Source organism: Canis aureus, chromosome 1, assembly GCF_053574225.1.
Source record: "Canis aureus isolate CA01 chromosome 1, VMU_Caureus_v.1.0, whole genome shotgun sequence".
Classification (NCBI taxonomy): Eukaryota; Metazoa; Chordata; class Mammalia; order Carnivora; family Canidae; genus Canis; species Canis aureus.
The window spans coordinates 21,497,961-21,518,308 of NC_135611.1; the positions used below are offsets into that span (position 1 = coordinate 21,497,961).

Sequence of the window (20,348 nt, forward strand, 5' to 3'; positions counted from 1 at the left end):
AAGGAAGGAAGGAAGGAAGGAGAGAGAGAGAGAGAAGAAAGAAAGAAAGAAAGAAAGAAAGAAAGAAAGAAAGAAAGAAAGAAAGAAAGAAAGAGAAAGAAAAAAAACAGGGCCCAAAGAGGCTAAGTATTTTTCCCAAAATAACACAGTAAGTCACTGGCAGAGCCAAACAAATGTCCAGCTCTTTCACTTTCTGCCAGAGATTTTCCCATTTCCATTTGCTGCCAGAAAACTTCATGTCTCTGATGTACGTGTAAATAGTTCAAGATGAATTGAAGCAAAAACAGCTGAAAGGAATATTATCAAAATAATTTTAAGACATATGAATGTAACTGAGTTGCAGCCCAAAGGCCACTCAGTAGGGGGTAGCTAGCCATTCCCATCACCCTCAGGAGTCCAGTAGTTTCTACTAGACCAGAAATGCTTGGCAGGCTGGGAAGGAAGTAGGTGGGGCTGCTCACTGAACCAGAGTCTACAAGCAAGTAGCCAAATCACCAAGTCAGTGCCAGGCACATATAGAGAGTAGAACACTGGTAACCCCATTTTTCAAACACTCCATTTTCGTAACACACCTAATCACACATGTAACCACCTTTTTTAAGAGTTTATTTATTTATTTGTGAGAGACACAGAGAGTGAGGTAGAGACCAGGCAGAGGGAGAAGCAGGGAGCCCGACATGGGACTCGATCCTGGGTCTCCAGGGTCACACCCTGGGCTGAAGGCAGACGCTCAACCCCTGAGCCACCCAGGGGCCCCTAATTATCACTTTTAAACAAGAGCCACACTACTTCTACTTTGCGGCCAGAGACAGACATGGGTTAATGCCACAAAATTGGGAAGAACAATTAACAAATGCATGCCAAACACTTTGGTTTGGATGTCAGAATGTTCAAGCTACTGCACCTCCAAACAGAAACACCTGAAAATATTCCCTAAAGTTCACTTACACTGTCAAATGGAATAACTGCGCAATTGAAACATAATTAGAAGATACGAACATTTGTTATTCACCAGTGGCCCCAAAATATTCAACCGCCATAGGGCACAGCACTGAGTAGTCAGAACAGAAGTAGCTAGTTGGCGTGGCCGCTAGATGAACGCGAACTAGATGAACATCAGTCCTGCCCAGAGTACAACCAGGGCACCATGTTAGAGTCGAGTGGTTAATGTGCAAATTCTGGAGCCAGACCACAGAGGTTTGAACCCTAACTCTGCACTTATTAGCTGTGTGACCAGGGGCAAGCTATCCACCCTCCCTGGGCTTCAAGTTCTTTAATTATACGATGGGACTAACGCAGTTGCCTTCATAGAAGCCTGACAGGATTGAACTAGTTAATATATATAAAGCATTTAGCTGGGCAGACCAGGTGGCCCAGCAGTTTAGCACCACCTTCTGCCGGAGCATGATCCTGGGGTCCCAGGTTCGAGTCCCACATCGGGCTTCCCTACAGGGAGCCTGCTTCTCCCTCTGCCTGTGTCTCTCTCTGTCTTTGGGTCTCTCATGAATAAATACATTAAAAAATCAAATAAATAAGGCATTTAGCATAGTGCCTGTACACAGTAAATGCCCAATTAATGTTCGCCTGGCTCCTTTTTATTATTACTATTATTATTTATGTATTTATTTTTTGTATGTATATATATATATATATATATATATATATATATATATATATATTTATCGGAGTTCGATTTGCCAACGTATAGTACAACACCCAGTGTTCATCCCATCAAGTCCCCCCCTCTGGCTCCTTTGTAATAAATGCAAGTAGACTTGCTATAATATCTATATATTTTTTTTAGCTTTAAAAAAAAATTTAAATTAGCCAACATACATTATATCATTAGTTTCAGACATAATACCTATATTTTAATACAGTATAAGGACCCTTGAGTTCATGAACCCTCTATGACCTTCCACAATAATTCAAAGTACTACATCCTTATCTGTTACCTTTTTTTCTTAAGATTTTATTTATTTATTCATGAGAGTCACACAGAGAGAGAGAGAGAGAGGCAGAGACACAGGCCGAGGGAAAAGCAGGCCCCATGCAGGGAGCCCAATATGGGACTCGATCCCAGGACCCTAGGATCACGCCCTGGGCTGAAGTGCTAAACCACTGAGCCACCCAGGGGTCCCCTAATCTTTCTCTTTTAATCCCTTCATCATCTTCTAATCTACCTTCCCACATTTAATATTACTATTATTTTTTAGTATTATTTAAACCATAGTCACTTTAATCCCCAAAATACAAAGTGATGGGAAGAGAGTGGGAATCTTTAATATCTATCAGTAACCATCAGATATCTGACAAAAATCTGTTTTTTTTTTTTTTAAGATTGTATTTATTTATTCATGAGAGAGAGAGAGAGAGAGAGGCAGAGACACAGGCAGAGAGAGAAGCAGGCTCCATGCAGGGAGCCTGACGTGGGACTCGGCCCTGGGACCCCAGGATCAGGCCCTGAGCTGAAGGCAGACGCTAAATCGCTGAGCCACCCAGGAATCCCCCAAAATCTATTTTTTTTATGTAAGAAATAGAAATCATCATTAGAATACCACAGTAATAATTGCTGCAGGCAAGATCCCTCAAAAGTACTAAAATTATGGGTCAAAAAACACTGAAAACAGCATGTATGTTCTTAAAAGGTTGCTCTCAAACATTTGATAATTACACAAAGGTCGGGGGGGCGGGTTCCAAGTGCAGGATCCTGGAAAGTGCCATCCTAGCTAAGTGAATAGAGTCAGCATCACGTGTGACACATCCTGACATCACACAACCTCTGCTATGATGTACGGAGGGCAGATGACCTCTGTCTCTGGAGCCTTCCAACAAGGCAGGACTCTCAGTCTAATCATGACAAAACATGAAACAAACCCAGACTGAGTAACACTTTCAAAAGTGGCAAGGTCATAAAAGGCAATGAAAAGACAAGAACTGTCACAAATTACAAGAGACTAAGGAAACATGACAACTAAAGGGATTGGATCCTGGAACAGAAAAATGACACTATGGGGAGAAACAAGTGAAATCTGAATAAGATCTGTAGTTTAGTTACTTGTATTGCGCCAGATTTTGAAAATTGTTCTATGGTTATATAGACGTTAATATAAGAAGAAGCTGGGAGAAAGCCACTCGGAGTATCTGCAACTCCAAGGTCTAAAGTCTATGATTATCTTAAAATAAAAAGTAAAAAAGAAGAGCAAAAATGAAGGAAGGAAGAAAAGAGGGAGGGTGAGCAGAAGAGGGGAAAGAAGAAGGGGGAGGGAAGAAGGAAGAGAGAGGGAAAGAAGGAAAATCCTGAAAAATAACTGATGGGGGAACAGGGCTAGCTGAGGGAAAAGCACAGCTGATATCCCACAGACGACCCGTCCCCCCCCAGGGTGGGATACATGTGACATTCTTCAGGAAGTTTCTAATTGTCTTAATGTTGGGGCTTAGAGGGAAAAGCAATCTTTACCTTGACAATGGCAAGGCCTCCAGTATCTTGTAGGTCCTCCTTAGCATATGAAAATCCTTTTGAAATCTTCCTTTTCCTCTTTGCCTCCCACCCCCCCCAACTCTCATGAATAAATAAATAAAATCTTAAAAAAAAAAAAAAAGAAAGAAATCTTCCTTTTGCTCACCTCCCCCAACTCCTGGGTATATAGCCATCCCCCCCACCCCACCCCGACCCTGGGGCAGTCCTGTCCCCCTGCTTTAATAAAACCACCATTTTGCACCAAAGCCGTCTCTAGAACTTCTTGGTCGTCGGCTCCAGACCTCACCTATATTCCAAAACTTCATCAATAACCATTACCCCCTTCTGGGGCACATGAATAATTTCTATGTCCCAACATCCTTAACAGCTAGATGCAGCCACATAACTGAGTTGTAGTCAATGACCTACGAGCAGAAGTGCTCTGTGCCATTTCCGAGCTAAGACTTAAAAAAAAAGAGGGTGAGCCCCCACCTTGCCCCTCTGCCTTTCACAGTCGGATGCAGAGATGCCCCGTGGGATGGCACAGCCACCAGACGAAAGGAGTCTAAGTCCCCAGTTTACTGTGTAGACAAAACCACCTGCCAACCAAGAACTCCCATTTTAAACTCCTGCATAAACAAAAGATCAAGTTTTTTTCTGTTATACCAGGATACATCTGGGCAGTTTATTTTTTACCACAAACGAAGACAAATACATTTATATCCTCTCTAGCCCTTATTTTTTACTAAGGTTTGCTGCCAGAATTTTTTTTTTTTTTGATGTTTCTCTCCATCACAAGCACTAGGAGCATACTAACAATAAATCTGGCAAAAGTGCTAAATGATGCTGATTGCAATATCTATCAAACAGGGGTGCCTGGGCGGCTCAGTCAGTTGGGTGTTCAACTCTTGACTTCAGATCAGGTCATGGTCTCTCTGCTGTGAGACCTTGCCCTGCGTCAGGCTCTATGCTGGGTAGGAGTTGGCCTGGGAGCCTCTCTCTCTCCCTCCCCTCAGCCCCTCTCCTCTCTCTCTCTCAAAAAATCTACAAAGGGGCAAACTGAATGTAATTAAGATAGAACTCTTCATTAAACGACTGGAGTTTATTTTGCTGGAACACATCCAGTCACAAAAAAATACTGTTTTCCTTGGATAAATGGGGCCTACAGGATCTTGTATGCCATGCCGATGAGGTGGAAAAGGCAGTGCTTCATGTTCCAATAGGAACATTTCCCCAGATTCCCCCAGCTCTAAGTTATCTGCCTCCTATAATAATTCAGGTGGGAAAGGCTGATAAGCCAGTGTTGGGCAATTCTTTCTGATTACTTCCTTTGAAATCTCTACCAGTAACAAGATAGGTCAATGCTCTCATTATGCAAATGTTTCTTATCAGCTTTGCAACTTCCAGATGACCACTGGATATGAGATACATGAGGATGGACCAGACACTACGGAGATGGCCAAAATCCTAGATGCCACAGACCCTTTCCTCAAAGACTACAACGTAATGATTCATTCCAGTCAGCAGATGCACAAGGAAAATCGAACAGAGAAAATGTGCTCTTTTATGGCACCCTGATAAGATGAGGGAATCACCTTACTAGCCCCACAGATAAAACCTAAACAATTTAAGTATTTTATATCTTCAAAATCAATGCCATATATTTAAATTCCAGGTCTTAGTGGAAAAAGGCTCAATACAGACCCTCCCTGCTCCTACACCATTATCCGTTCCAGAATGTTCTCAGAAAGAACTCTAACATAAAAGGTGTTATGTGGTTAGGAGCTTAGGTTAGACAACACTAGGAATGAGCTCGAACTCGCAAAATTAAGAAAATGAAAATATTTTATTCGTTCAAGTCCACGAGACAGTCTGATCTTGGACTAACCTTGCTAAATCAGTTTCCTCGTGTGTATAAAATTAAAGCTGGATTAAATGGCTGTATGACAGTCTAGCTCTACTCACTTGGGTTAAGGATGTAGTTATTTTAAGAAAGCATTAAATTGCTAGCTTCCCAACACTCCTAGTTTTTCAAGATTCTGTTGACATAATGATTCAAGATATTCAACATTCCAGTTATTTTTCTGCAAAATAAGTTGCTTCATATATAATTTATAGTGTCAATCTAACAGAATATTAGCAGAGAAAGAGAACTCCAGGAAGGCCACTGAGTGGTTATATAAACAAGAGTCAGCTGAGTCCAACTCCAGAATTCTTGTTACAGCTTAAGGGGAGCAGATTTTGCCAGCCTAAGATATGCCTCTTTGGCATATTGATTATTTTAAGCTGGTTATTTTTCATAAACAGCAGAAATGAGAGAAACTCTGAAAACCAAGAAGTTACCTTTCTGTAAGAGATTTGCCTTTGTAAGGGCAAATCTCATTTGTAAGGGTGTTTCCTCCTTGCTAGGCCAGGCAGGGCAGAGGTGACTCAGGCTTTAGAAACTCTTATCAAGGAGAAGGCCACAGAATTAATCTGCATAACAATCTTACTCTATTTACCGTGTTTTTCCCGGTAACCTCCCATCGCTGACTCCCGACCCGCAACCAACACCTTCTTTTTTCTTTAGCGGAAGATGGTATTTAAGGTAATGGTTTCAGTCATTATGGGGAGCTATTCAGTTTTCCTGGGTCTCTCCCATCCTTGCTGGAGGTATGCGTGTAATTATCAACTTTTGTTTGATTTTCTCTTGTTAATCTATCTCATTACTTCTTAGAACAGCCAGAATAATCTTGAAGGGCAGAGGAAAATTTTTTCTCCCCCCCAAAATATTAACTTAATGCCCCATACGTGCCAAGCGTCATTCTAGTTGCTTGGGATATATAAGTAAATGAAAAAGACCAAAGTTCCCTGCCCATATGCAGGTTACATTCTAGTAGAAGAATCAGAACCAATAGATTATTATTATTTTTTTAAAGTGGTAGTTTTCATCCTATGGGGCAAAGCAGAAGTGTGTGGTGTGGAAGGGAGCAACTTTAAAGTGATCAAAATTTCCTAGAAAAGAAAGGCTCAGCTTTATTGTGCCTATAGGAAAGGAATATAAATTGCGTCTTTCTAACTCTTAGGCTAGATGAGTGTTAAAAAACATTCAACCGAGTCCATCTGAAGATCTAATTGGCTTCATTAAATAATTTATGAATGGGCGACACCCCATCTGGCAAATGGAGAGGAGAGCTCCACTGAGGTAAACAAAAGAAAGGTTTTTAAAGGCAGAGAGAGGGCATAAGAAAAGAAGGAATTAGCATGGAATACATTGTTTAGGCTGGGCTGCCCTCCTACGGGGAGCTGAAGGGCCTATCAGTACATTTCCTAGTAGTGACCAGGTAATTCCATGGTGATTGATTGGTTACAGGTTATATTCCTGGGGTGGGGGTGGGGGGTTGAAACTACAGTTAAGTTAGGTACTAGGTCTTGGTTTACTGAGTTAGGGCCTTAACGGAAGCAGTACCATTTTGGGCCTGTGTTTTTCCTTTGTAACACAGCCCGTAAACTTTGATCCTATGATACTTTCTTTTTTCTTTTTCTTTTCTTTTTTTTTTTTAATTCACAAGGCTTTGGAAGCAAAAGTATAAATTATTTCTTTAAAAACGAGCTTTTAATAGCTACAGTTTCATCTCCCGTCTCTGTGGGCCCATAATGCCCCTAAATACAGCAAGCTCCATCTGAACGTGCGTGGTTCCCTGTTCTTGACCCCTCACCTGCCAAGTGCCATTTACTTGCTCCCTTCTGTCCAATCTAACCCCCCCAGAACTAGGTAAGTGCTCCTATAATGCATTCTCAGAACACTCTGTGGGTCTCATTTGAAGTTCCCATTTCAGTTAATTGTAAAATTGTTTGTTACAGCCATGCCTCCACTGCCAGATTATAGACCACGTAGAGCAGGGACATCATCACCCAAGCCTCGCGTAAGACCTGGGACATTTAGTAGGCAGGCGTGAATACATGATTCATTCTTACATGCTCTTCACATTCCATGCGATCATACTTCTTCCCCAAAACCATTACCTACTAGTAACCAATGTGCCCAGCCGTCATCAGTCTCCCTGTCCTACCCTTCTAGAATGCTGTTAAATAGAAGACAATCGAAGTAGTCAATGAAATTGTACACAGAACAGTTTTAAAAAACACAACATAATAAAACAGGTATGGCTTAGCAATATGATGAGCTTAGTAAGAAACCTTCGTGTAAATTGGTGTATACAGTCCAAGTTCTGTCACTACTGAAAACAGCCCATAGCATCTGCAGCAGCTGGAGTTTTGCCCTCCATCCACTCTTTTCTTTCCTAGAGTCCATGATGGGGAACAGGGCCAGCTGAGGACAAGGCATGAGCCTGGGTAGCACAGTGACAAGTCCTTGAAACAGGCAGAGGGAACTTCCTCTGCGGACTCAACTGCCTCGATGTTCACACTTTGCTAAGGGCAAGAGGCAATCCTAGTCCGACCCCCAGCAGCCTGTGAGTCTACTTTAACATATAAAAATTCCTCTAGAAATTTCCAAGATACATGTTGGCGATCACCCCCCAAGCACATGGCCCACTGATACACATCTGAAGGGTCTCAGGACTCAGGTTTTATTAGACGGTAATAAGTGACCTTTTCCCAATAATAACCAGCCCCCTCAAGGTCCTGGAAACCTTGCTCCCAAAATTCCTCAGAGGGTTCGCTATCCCCAAACCCCTCCCAACTCCCAGGTGTATAATCAGCCGCCCCTCACAGGCCCAGGGCAGCAGCTCTTCCTGCCCACGGGTCCTGTACCTGGGCTTTAATAAAACCAGCATTTTGCACTGAAGACGTCTCAAAAATTCTTTCTTGATCGTTGGCTCCAGACCTTACCTATATTCCAGAACTTCATCAGTCCAGACCTTAGTCTATAATACAATTCTCTGCTGCGAGGACCAAGAACCCCTCATTCCTTGAAAGGAGGCTATAACTATGTCTCGTGGCAGGAAAAAAAAGGGGGGGGGATCTGAAATATCCCTTTGTTTCCAGAAAGCAATGATGTTTTCAATAATGTCAACACAAAGGAGACTTTCACAAGCCAGATTGTGATAATTTGAGTGTCGAGTAAGTTATATCGTGGCCAATTGGGACATATCATACCTCTAAAATGTTCAATGATACTCTAAGTCCACAATGATACTCAAAGGATTAAAGGTAATATAAAGGGTGGATAAAGTAGTTATAATATGAAAGGATTAATAGAATATATTCTATATTTTAGTAAGTAGAAAAGTATTAATATACAGGGAACTGGTTCTTCTGTTAATAATATTTCTATTCATAAACTACAGACATATGTGTATTTCTATGTAGACACCACAGCAAACACAGGGAAGGGAACAGTGAGTGACCTGAGGGATCGTAGGGAAAGCAGATACTATACTTAAACCAGGAAGGACTGAGGGCACCAGGGGTCACATGTAAAACTGGAAGGAAGAGCGTCTCAACAGCTACTCAGCCCCTGTGCTTACACACAATTACCCAGTACAAGAAGGGTTCACCTGTGTCTTCCAAAAGGATACATTTCTAAGAAGAAGCCATAATTATAGAGCCAATCCTCATCTCCCAGGAGGAAGAAAACCTTCTAGATGGTCCTACTAACTATAATAAGATTTTTTACAGAATCTGTAGAGGCTGCTTTTAGGCAAACAGGCTTGAGCGATGGAATGTAGAAAGGGCCCCCAGCGACCAGCCGGCTGGAACACACTCAGGCCCGTCAGGCAACCCATCCCAAAATATCCATAGGCCCGAACTGACCAATGGGCCTCTTACAACCCGGAAGTGTTACCAGAAAAGGGGGGATTCCATATGTCACCATACCTCCTCATCTTCCTCCTTTAAGAACAGCCCCCACCTACTGCCTCAAAAACAGCCTCTCCTCTGCCATCCTGCCCACTGCTCCCTTATTCAGGAAACTTCTATCCCCTTTGCTCTGCCTCAGGTGAATCCTTTCACTGCAGCACCACAGGCCTCCACCCGACTGTCGCTCCGCACTTGGGGGCCCCCCTCTGAGCAGACACCCCATTTAGACACCACAGAACGGGTACATTTTGAAAAATGCCAACACACTAGGTCAATCAAGTATAATAACAGGACAATGGCTCAGGCACTCCAGGCCTTAGGCTGCAACCGAGTCCCACAGGGCTATAGGTATTCCATACACACTTAGAGGGTTACTCCTCAATCTATATTCCAGAAACATTCCTAACTCTTCTGTAAGGGGCCAGATAGTAAATATTTTAGTCCTTGTGGTCCAAGAAGCAAAATCAAAGATATTATGTAAGTGCCTGTACGCCAAGAAAGAAAATAAATTTCAAACAATTTTTTGTTGAAATTCAAAATATAATGAGTACAATTTTTTATGATCAAATCAATCAATGAAGAAAACTGGATTCTTTGGAGGGAGATAACATTTTGTTTATTGGGATTCAAAATTAATGCCCCTTATCATCGAAAAAAATTATACATGTTCATCTATTAATGCTGACCCATATGAAATTTTACATATTTCATCTTTGAAAACATCTTTTCACACAGATAGTTACTGACAAACACTGATACCAATCCACAAGGATATTATTTTAGTTGAGCATATATCATTTGGGAAGCATTTATGGAGTTCCATTAGAGTCTTCACTTGATATTTGCCCTTTTTAGCTTGTCATTACATTTATTACCTCCAACTGAAAGTAAGGTGAATAGATTTTTTAAAATATGGAAATCTCTTTAGCATTTGCTAGGATGTAAAAAAAAAAAAGAAAAAGAAAGAAAGAAGAAAGAAAGAAAGAAAGAAAGAAAGAAAGAAAGAAAGAAAGAGAGAGAGAGAGAGAAAGAAAGAAAGAAAGAAAGAAAGAAAGAAAGAAAGAAAGAAAGAAAGAAAGAAAAGAAAAGAAAGAAAACGTTGCTGAAACTAGTTTAGTTTGAGCTCCAAAATACATCCCCTGAAAATGTGTGTAGGAGTTGAGAACTTGTTTCTTATTTTAACATTTGAAAGTACAGGAAGTGTTTGACATTACAAGACTCAAACATGACTTAATCAAAATGCCTTCACCACGGTATAAGATGTGCACATAACTGATGTTTCACCGTGCAGTTTTAGGTGGAATTCATTAAGAAACACTATGAAATCTGCTTTAAAAGCTAACTTCCAAAGCCATTTGGTGCTCCATTATGTTTGAGGCTGGTTCTTCTCATTAAGAAAAATTACAATTTTGGCCCTAAGGCAAAAAAAAAAAAAAAATCGCAAGAAAACTTTACTACTGCAGAGCCATCAAACTCATGTGTGATGGAGCAAGAGAGATTTAGATTTCTCTCTTTTTTTTTTTTTTTAAGATTTTATTTATTTATTCATGAGAACACAGAGAGGGACAGAGACACAGGCAGAGGGAGAAGCAGGTTCCATGCGGGGAGCCCAATGTAGGACTCGATCCTGGGACCCCAGGATCACGACCCTGGCTGAAGGCAGCACTAAACCGCTGAGCCACCCGGGCTGCCCTAGCTTCGATTTCTAACAAAAATTCACAGAACTGCTGAAGGTTAAGTCCACAAGAGCAAGTGAAGGGCACCAGTAACATTACTAGTCCAGCAACATGCGTAGACCCAAATACTTTCTGCAAAGCACCTGCTAATGAATAATAAACAAAAATAAGCTTCAGGCATCTTATATTTTCACAAGACTTGTACTATTAAGCTTTTTCTTCCTGCTTCATGCATCTTTCAATTACTGGAAGTTGTAATACATCTTAGCAGATTCCACTTCATGTTTAACTTTCATGACTGATTATTCTAATTCTCTGAAAAAGTCCTCCTTTATGTAATACATGAAGACTATGCACAGAGGCTAATTCTTTTGTCACTTCAAACACAGCACTGACTTCTGGAATAAAAAGCAAGTTAGTATGTACATCTTTTGTGCTCATCAAGAACCAAGAGGGGGCATGGGGGGCGGGGGCACGAGGGAAAGAGAGAATCTTCAGCAGGCTCCACGCCCACACTGGAGCCAACACGGGCTCCATTTCACGACCCTGAGCTCATGACCTGAGCAGAAACCAAGAGTCAGACACTTAACCGACTGAGCTGCCTAGGTGCCCCTCATTTGCCCTGATTTTTAATTTACTATTACTAATGATATTGCTTCTAAAGTCATCAACTCTTTGGTCAACTATTCTCCCCAAAAAAGCTAATCATCTTAAACAAGTTTATTGGGATCCCTGGGTGGCTCAGCGGTTGAGCATCTGCCTTTGTCCCAGGATGTGACCCTTGAGACCCAGGATCGAGTCCCTACATCGGGCTCCCTGCATGGAGCCTGCTTCTCCCTCTGCCTGTGTCTTTGCCTCTCTCTCTGTGTCTCTCATGAATAAATAAATAAAATCTTAAAAAAAAAAAAAAGCTTATTATCTCCGGACACATCCCTTCAGTTGTTGTAATCAATTACAATTTAATTAACCCACCATCAATAAATAAATTTTCCTTATTTGGCTAACAAAGCCACTCAAAACAGTGCAGCTTCAACCTCATTTTTATATTTTATTTTTGTGAAGAAATACTGCTGTGATTATCACAAATTCTTTTTCTAATTTGACTTGCTTTTCTGTGAATTAGAAATACTGCAAAGAGTACTTAGTCTAGTAATGTTGATATAGATTGTATTATCTTCTGTGTCATAAAATATTCTTTTAGATTTTATTCAATCATTTAAAAATGTAAAACAAAACAAAACAAAACAAAACATTCTTAGCTTGTGGACTGTACAAAGGCCAGCAGCAGGCTAAAGTTTGACCTGTGAGTCAAGCTTTGCCTACTTCTGCTCTAGAGCACAATTATTTCTCCCCATGGTCTAGAAAGGTATGTGATAAGAATCCGTTAACTACCATTTATTGGGGGCACCAGGTTGGCTCAGTCAGTTAAGCATCTGACTCTTGATTTCAGCTCAGGTCATGATCTCAGGGTTGTGAGATTGAGGCTACCACAGGTGTGCTGGGCATGGAGCCTGCTTAAGATTCTCCTTCTCTCTCTCCCTCTCCCCCTACTCTCTCTCTCTCTCAAAAAAAAATTAAAAAAAAATAAAAAAAGAAAGAAAACACCTAAAAACTAAAAAGAAACATCTCTCCCTTTCTTAAAAAAAAAAAAAAAAGTCACCATTTATTGGTTTCTTCTTCAAGAAGGGTAGATCCTTATTCATTAAAAGGATAATTATTTCTACTAGATTGTTTATACTCTAGATCTTGCAGAACTACTGGTTGCTCAGTTTTAAGTGAGTCTATAGCTTTCAGGAAACTCCATCGTTGTGTCTGATTTTACCCCTTATTTCAACTTGCCCTTTTCAGTTGAGGAAAGAATGTGTGGCCCTTGGGTGAGATACTGTTAGAATTATTGAACCAAAGCTCAGGTTTGGGTCATTCTTGACCAGTGAGGCCTTCCAACAGCCCGAGAAGCCCCCGTTATGCAGGTACTGCTAAATTTGGACTTTTTTATTTGAATCTGACACTATGGGTCACAGAGAATACTGTGAAGAATATATGCTACGAAATCTAAGCATTTCTAGTACCTAAAACTGGGCTATAAGGACTCCAGCTCCTAGTTTTATATGTCAGAACTGTACAAAGATGGCTCAACGGGGAGCTTCCCCAGCACTATTCCCAGTGGGCATTAGAGAAATCCCTAGCATTCCAGTCATCCTGAAAGATCGTCCCTTCTTTCTTGTCCCTTATCTCTATACCTGACTCACCCCTTCATGTTTGGGGGCTCCTTTTTGTTGCCATTGCCAAGTGGAGCCCCTTCACATTGACATCCCACTGTATACAGATGAAAACGAGGGAGGAACTAAGTCACATGCAGGCTAGGATGTGGATGTCATATCGCCCCCCCGCAAAGTCACTTCGTGTGCACAGGCTCCAGGTAGCAATCCGAAATTTCTACTAATCCATGAAAGGCCTACCCTAGGCAGCATCTGTTAGTTCCAAATAGTGATGTTAACAAACTTTGTATTACACTTTGTCGTCCCTTCCCGCTTCGTTTCTCCCTGACTTAAAATGAAGAGACATTGGGGAAGCTGTGGTCACTGGCTCAGGCAACCAGATGAACGTGCTTTAACCCTCTGAGTGGGGAAGAGGCTGCAGGATGATCAGTGCACGACGGGCAAGCCTATGTCTTGTGACGACCCTTTACAATGGCCAAAGGCCAAAGCATGTGCCGAGGCTCACACACTCCCCTGTTACGCAATTCTAGGGTGGCTGGTGAGCCAGAGACCTGGAACGACGCACGTCGACGGTGCTCCAACAGGAATCCTGGGGCTCAAGTCTGCTGAAGAGTCAGGGTCTTAATCATAAAGTCTTACATCTAAAGATAGATCCAGTTTACAGAATGGAGAAGGATGCTTCTCACTCCTAAAAAAAAAAAAAAAAAAAAAATTATACCTTATAGTGGGAAGGAAGAGGGAGAAAGACCCTGTCTTAACCTACTCCTGCACAGTCTTGAAGAGTTGTAACTGGAGAATGAATGGCAGGGGTTGAGCTCAAAACCAGACTCGGGGGGGGGGGGGGGGGGGGGGGGGGGTAGCCAGATTAGGGGCAATAAACCAATCAGTGTCTTAATTTTGTTATTTTCAAAGAAGATAGTGCCCTCTAGTGAGAAAAAGGTTTTAAGCAGTCCTTACCAACAGCCCTATTTCTACAAAACAGGCGGCTACAGAGCAATTATGATCAGCTGAAATTCTGAAATACTTGTATTTACTGGCGATATCTGACGCCGGATACTCAATACGTGCGAGGCACTGTGCTAAGCAAGCTTTTCATGAGTATTATCTCGTTTAACACCGTGTGAGGCAGGTACCATTAACTCTGCTTTATAAATTGATCTTAGAGCTGCAATTTGCCCAAGTCCCCCAGCTAGTAAGGGCTGCAGTGGGGGCAGGGGGAAGGAAATGCTCTTTAAATTTTTTTTTTAAAGATTTTATTTATTCATGAGAGATACAGACACACAGAGAGAGGCAGAGGCACAGGCAGAGGGAAGAGCAGGCCCCATGCAGGGAGCCCGACACGGGACTCGATCCCAGGACCCGGGGACCCTGGGACCCCAGGATCACGCCCTGGGCTGAAGGCGGCACTAAACTGCTGAGCCACCAGGGCTGCCCATGATCTTTAAATTTGAAACTGTCCTAAGAAATCTCAGAAAACTACATGCTCACACACTAAAGGCCAAGAATACAGAAATTTGGAAAAACTTTGCTACAATTTGCTCATTTTTTTTAAAGATTTTATTTATTTATTCATGATAGTCACAGAGAGAGAGAGAGGCAGAGACACAGGCAGAGGGAGAAGCAGGCTCCATGCAGGGAGCCCGACGTGGGATTCGATCCCGAGTCTCCAGGATCGCGCCCTGGGCCAAAGGCAGGCGCCAAACCACTGCACCACCCAGGGATCCCTAATTTGCTCATTTTTAATACATACTGATTCTGTTCTAACTTGCAATAATGAAATAAGCAAATCTGTTTATGAATAAAATTCTTCATATTTCCCCTAAGTCTCTCTCAAAATATTAAAGATTTAAATGATACGAGGGGTGCTGAATCATTAGTTTGTCGGGCATCATCACGTTCCTTCTAACCCCTGGGTGAGCCAAGTTCTGCACAATACTCTCCTCTATCACCAGAGCTTCTGAATTCCCTTCCAGAATACTTTATGCTCATTTCTCTTTCCATCTTATACGCTTGTCCAGAAACCCAAGTAAATTATTCAATAAATCACACAGCATCTACTACTGCGAGCTAACACAAGTCAACAGCCCTCCAAATATTATAAAAAATAAAACTTACATTCTGAGAACTTTACACTAAAACACCACAGGAGCCTCAGTAAAAGTAGCTCTGTGTCTCTGAACAAAAACTAAATAAAGCCTGCATTCTAATTTTACTACCTAACGACATTGCTAACACAATGCATCTTTGCCATGGTACCAGGTTTTAAGGACTAGTACCTACTGGAAAGAAGGCAAAAGGTTGGTTTTAGTATTTGGAAAAAAGTTCAATTTGACCACAACCACCAACTAATATAGGGACTAACACAAAAGATTAACATTCCCTGTAGACTGCACTGGAAACATCGGTTCCCTTCCTTTTGCCTACAGGATGAAATCCAGAATTCTTAGCTGGATTTTCAAGGGTCTTAGATGGACCCCCAGGCCGCTTTCTCCGCCTCATTCATTCAGAGAACACATATTTATGTTTCACTCCAAATTAATGCTAGGCACAATTCTAGTTGTTGGGAAGAAAAGAGTGAATTAAAAAAAAAAAAAGTCTCTGCTCTCAACTTGAAGAAAAATAAAGTAGGAGTAAAGCCAGGTGGGGACTGGTGGGGGTTAGGCCTTCCTGATAAAGGGACGTTTGCGCAGACACCGGAGGAAACGGTTTCCTCACCGGTTATCTGAGGAAAGGGTTGCCAATGAGGGACACAGGTCAAAGCCTGGGGCCGGAGGCGGATCTGTGGTTGTTGGAGAACAGCGAGGGCACGGGCTGGATTCTGGTTTGGGGGTGAAGGGACAAGCATCGCACCCACCTAGGATCCCTGGGCTGCGGCCGAGGCCTCACACTGACCCTGAGGTGGGAAGCCCGGAAATTCTGAGGATAGGCCCATCGCAGACGTGTCTTGCAGGAGTCTGCAGGATAGAATAGGGCAGTCCAGGGGAGCAGCACATGTGCGTCCCCCGCTGGCACGTCCCCCCAGATGCCCCCACACGAGCAGCCAGGAGCCGCCGAGTCTCGCGGCCGTGCATAACGTTACCTCTTCCTCCTCAAACCACACAGTAGCTGTAACAACAAATGGGCAGGAAAACCAAGACGACTCAGGCAAGGCCCAGTTTCGCGGTGCGGTTCCCCCGCTACAGTGTGACACACACGACCGCCCTGGCCCGGGAACCCCAAGTCGCACCATTCTCCACTCTGGGCTCTGCGCGTCACCCTCTGCCTACAGCACCCTCGCACCCAATTGCTTTGATGGCAAACCTGTTCCTTTTTCTAGATCAACTCCATTTCTCTCCTGAGTGAACTCATTCCAGGCCTTCTCCAGGCCACTTAGCTGCTCCATCTTCTGTGCCGTTACAGCACTTTCTCCATCTTTCTGTGAAACAATACTTGCTGGTTACAGCGCGTGTCCACTTGTCTCCCTCCACTCTTGAGTCCTCATGGAAGAACGCTTCTTAGTCTTCGTCACCTCTCTCACCCCATTATTCCGCCCTCCTCCGTCCACACACACCCAGCACATCCAGAAGCCAAATAAATGCTAGCTGGGTGGAGCAGTAAATTATTAAGGAATCGAATGCAGAAGGGCGCCTGGGGGGCTCAGTGGTTGAGCATCTGCCTTTGGTCCAGGTCGTGATCCCCGGGTCCTGGGATCGAGTCCCGCATCCGGCTCTACCCTCAGGGAGCCTGCTTCTTCCTCTGCCTGTGTCTCTGCCTCTCTCTCTATGTCTATCATGACTGAATAAATAAATAAATCTTAAAAAATAAAATAAAAATAAAATAAAAAATTAAAACAAAAGAATCAAATGTAGAGTCGCCATTCTACTCTTTGCATCTTACATGTTGGTGCCACAATAGAAACCCGCCCAAAGGAAAAAAGATAAATATGAGATGGTGGATGGATTAACTAGATGGAGGAGGGCACTCCTCACAATGTGCATGTATAGCAAGTCATCACAGTGTACACTTTTTTTTTAAATTTTTTTTTTTAATTTATTCATGATAGGCACACAGTGAGAGAGAGAGAGGCAGAGACACAGGCAGAGGGAGAAGCAGGCTCCATGCACCGGGAGCCCGACGTGGGATTCGATCCCGGATCTCCAGGATCACGCCCTGGGCCAAAGGCAGGCGCCAAACCGCTGCGCCACCCAGGGATCCCACAGTGTACACTTTAAATATCTTACAATTTTGTCAATTATACTTCAACAAAGCTTTAAAAAATTTTAGACAAAAGAGGCAAGAAGAAAAAACAAAGTGAGAAAAAGACAAGTCAAGAAACAGACTCTACTCTCCACTGTAGAGAACAAACTGATGGTTCTCAGAGGGGAAGTGGGGGGGGGGTGCGTGAAATAGGTGATGGGGATGAAGGGGTGCACTTGTCCTGATAAGCACCAAGTGATGGAACTGTTCAATCACTATATTGTACACCAAAAACTAATGTAACACTGTACGTTAACCATACTGGACTTAAAACTCATAAAAAAAAAAAAGAAGAAAAAGTGGATGGGTGTTAGACTTATTGTGACCAATTCACAACATACACAAATATCAAATCATTATGTACACATGAAGCGGTTATAATTCAGTTTTTTAAAAATAAAAAAAGTAAAGCATATACTCTAGGCTTCGCCATGAAGTAGGGCTCTGGATTATTGGTCAATTGTAGGCTCTTAATCAACAAAATATTTAGAGAACATCCAAAAAAGTGAGACAATAAGAAACAAAGCTTTGTCTAAAGAAATATTTTAGAAATTAGAAACAGTCTGAAAGATAGAGCATTACCCTTGCTTTCAATACTTGGAAGGCTGAAATGTGCACGCGAGATTGTCTTGGGGGGCAAAATTAAGAGCAATATGAAGAAAACACAGAACAGCGAAAAGCGCTTTAATTGAAGCAAGAATATGGTATAAAACAATGCATTCCAGTTGCAGGAAACTCATTTCCAGAAACATTCCTACAAAAGCGACGTGGCTACCTTGATGAAAAATAACGGAGGGAACGTCTGGGATTCCTCTCTGACCTGATGGAGCAGAATTCCTATAATCCCAGGATCCTTGCAGGCGTCCCGGAGCTCCAGTTCGGACCCAGCTTAGCAAGTTCTCAAACTCATTAGACGTTTAGGGGCTCGCGGGCAGGCAGCGCAGTCGGTGAAGCACCCACTGAGGTTTGGGCTCAGGTGGCGACCTCAGGGTCGGGAGACCCGGCCGGCAGCTTCAAGCTCAGCGCGGATCCTGCTTGAGGCTCTCCCTCCGCCCCGCCCCGCCCCGCGCACTGGCTCTAGCATAACGGACTCTCTCCGGGGCCCAAGTTCTCATCTGGCCTGTGTTCTGGATGACCTGGTCTCTCTGCCACCTTACACCTTTATGCCCAGTTCCTGATTCGAAGGCTACAGAAGACCCTGCAAAACGGACGGCAGAGGCGGACAGATGGGGCATCTTAGATTTTTCCATATGATGTTCTCTCCCACCAGAACCTTTCTAGAATCTTATCAGTTCAGCACCTCTCCACTCCAGATTCATGCCGAAGGGGCTCTCCCGCTGTTTGCTGGCAGCTGCGCCATCAGTAGACAAGCTGGGTATGAAGACATCTGGTGATGCTCTTCCTCAGTCACAATCTCAGACTAGCTCAGAACATGTGGGGTTCTCCTTGGCACTCAGAGACCTGGACCAGGCTGGTGATCACCCTTCAACCCTGCCAGCACCAGCACCTCACGTTTCTGTTGGAGATTTTACTCGAGAGACACACACACAAGCAGAGACACAGGCAGAGGGAGAAGCAGGCTCCCTGCGGGGGGAGCCCAATCCGATGCAGGACTCGATCCCGGGACCCCAGGGTCACGCCCTGGGCCGAAGGCAGATGCTCAACTGCTGAGCCACCAGGCATCCCCAACACCTCGTGTTCCGAGTCCTGGCCACACCGAGATCCCTTCCTGTCCGCGTGCTCACACACCCAGTAACTGGCTGCAGCTTTCCTAAACCTTGGAGGGTGGCTTCCCACTTGCCTAGTGACGATGACCAACCCTGGTCTATGCAAACCAGTAAACTCGGCCAGCCAGTGGGCTGCAGCTACCCCGTCTTCAGGGAGGCCGAAGCCCGAATCTTTGGCTCTCCTACTCCCAAGAGGTACCCAAGTACCTCTCCCTTGGGTACGCTCCCCCAACTCTGGGGTACCATAGAGCACGCTCAGATCTTATTTCGTCAGCTTAAAATCTTTTTATATTAAACTTCGTTATAGTCACTATGTGGTCCTGTTTCTAGACTGGACCCAGACTGACAGCCACCAAGCCAGGCTCAAAGAAGCAACACAGTGAAAATCAGCCACTGGGTTTCCCTGGATGTAGTACAAGATCTGTAAAATAACTTGTATACCTGATGAAATGCAAGACATATAAAATCTTAGCTGTGAGGGCTCAAGAGTAGCTAGAAGGCTTATGTCTTCCAAAACACACATATGTTGATCCTATTTGATTAACAGTGGCATTAACATAAAAAAATAGGTTTAATTTACTTCATTTTAAGCATTCGCAGAACATCAGATAAAAAACATGGTCTTTCTTTTCTTGTGCTTACAATCTGAGAGAGAACTAGGCTTAAAATCATCAGTCACCATTTTAAGTTTCCACGTTCCAGATTATACAATGTAAGAAAAGTTATCACAAAGGAGATAAAAAGCAATCTTTTTTTTTTTTTATTCATGAGAAACAGAGGGAGAGGCAGAGACACAGGCAGAGGGAGAAGCAGAAAAAAAAAAAAAAAAAAAAAAAAAAAAAAAAGAAAAAAAAAAAAAAAAAAAAGAGGGAGAAGCAGGCTCCTATCAGGGAGCTGGATGCGGGACTCGGTCCCGGATCCCAGGGTCAGGCCCTGGGCTGAAGGCTGCGCTAAACCACTGAGCCACCCGGGCTGCCCTAGTCCTCTAACTTTTGAGACATTTTCTCCCCTGGGGATACAATGTGATAGGGACACTTTTCAATACAAAAACAAATATAATAGCTAAATGAGTGATGGGTAAGGAAAAAGGAAGCCAAAGTACCAAGCCTGAAAAAAGGTTAGAATATTTTGGGAAAAATGCACATTTGGTCAGAGCTTTAAAGAAACGGTGGAGTAAGCTTTACAAAACCAAAATGAAAGAAAACTATTTCAAGTATAGGAAATAATA

The 20,348-nt window shown here is 43.0% G+C and overlaps 1 protein-coding gene across 1 annotated transcript in view; it reads right to left on the reverse strand.

The window, feature by feature from the left end:
* The window catches only part of LOC144310849 (uncharacterized), a 110,607-nt gene extending 90,680 nt beyond the window's left edge, over window positions 1–19,927 (reverse strand). Inside the window, exons 1-3 of the mRNA XM_077892496.1 lie at window positions 16,458–19,927; window positions 16,012–16,262; window positions 13,709–13,845 (exon numbers count right to left, since the gene is read on the reverse strand). The gene's annotated coding sequence lies outside the window, so the exon portion shown is untranslated. The remainder of the gene's footprint in view (window positions 1–13,708; window positions 13,846–16,011; window positions 16,263–16,457) is intronic.
* Window positions 19,928–20,348: the final 421 nt, after the last annotated feature.